Raw genomic sequence first — 1,416 nt, forward strand, 5'->3', positions numbered from 1 at the left:
AATTCCCACTACTTTTTTTCTTACTATTTTCAGATTAATAATACTCAAAACCATTATAATTTGAAGAAAATATACAAACAAGTAGTTCAAATGAGGTAATAAAGGTAAGGTAAAGTTGGGGGCATACGCTGTAGCAGCGCGTGGCCTCGGTGCTCATCTCCGTAGCATTAGCCCCTGAGCCTGTGGTGGGAGGGAGCCCATTACCGCGGGACACAGGGCCAGTGTGACATCCGGGTTGCCACAGTTTACCTTCCCCAGGTTTCCCCAGGTACCCATTTATCTACCAGCCAGAGAGGGAGGATGAACAGCTGGGTGAGCTGCACACCGACTGCCCGGGCTGGGATTCAAACCCGGGCCCGCGGAGTAGAAGACAGGCACGCTGACCACTAGACCACGGAGGAGTATAAAGTATAAAGTAATAACGAGAACTAACTAATCTAAGCAAACCCAACATACCCCTGCCAGCACTGTCAGTGCACTGGACAGTCTGGGCGGTGGCTGCAGTGGTTAGATTTGGTTATGTTACGGCTGCTTAGGTTAGTCAATACTTATAATGTAAACCTTCATAATATGGCTAAAGAGCATTTATTTTTGCCCTTTGCCCACAGCTTGGAGGAGTATTTTGAAGTGGCAGAGCTAAACTATTTACCAAAGACTTTGTAAATAGTCTTCCTAGGGCGTTTTATCCAGTATTCCCCCTTTTTTATCACACTGAAAAGGAGAATGAACAGCTGGGAGGGTGGCACGTCAAAAATGCCCAGTACATTATTAAAAAAACACTGATGCATTGGTTAGCAGGTTCAGCAGCACATCCGTGTGTCCGTGTATGAATCTCAGCTTGATCAGTCGACACGCAGCTCACCCAGCTATTCGTGCACCCTTTTGGGCTGACTAACTAATGGGTATTTAGAAAAACTTTGGGAAGATAAACTGTGGGTAGCAGAAATGTCACACTGGCCCTGTCATTATTATTATTATTACCCATCACAGACTCAAGCTTTGAGGTATGCCCACAACTCTACCTGGAGACAAGGTAATCCTGAAAACATGATTTATCTCGAGAAAAACAACTGTGACCGCTGCACAGTTCATGGTACGCGCCGATAAATCACGTGACTTTGTTTACGTTTTAACACTCACGCTTGCCAACCTCGGCCGACCAGTTATACCAACACTGCCGACGATTTAGGTTCGGTGCGAGTCTCGTTGGGGAGCGTAAATCTTTGATTGTAGGACGGGCGTCTTGCTCTCGTACGCCAGCCAACGAACCAAGTGCGCGTTTTCGTTTTACCGCTCCCGAAAGGACTGTAAGACCGGCCCTAAATTCTGATAAGTTCCTCACTTTTGAAACTACATCCGAACACATCCTTTCCATAATCAAAGGCATGAAAAAGACATGACCAGGACAAAGTGGTA

The sequence above is a fragment of the Eriocheir sinensis genome, unplaced genomic scaffold (genome assembly GCF_024679095.1).
Source record: "Eriocheir sinensis breed Jianghai 21 unplaced genomic scaffold, ASM2467909v1 Scaffold1249, whole genome shotgun sequence".
Classification (NCBI taxonomy): domain Eukaryota; kingdom Metazoa; phylum Arthropoda; class Malacostraca; order Decapoda; family Varunidae; genus Eriocheir; species Eriocheir sinensis.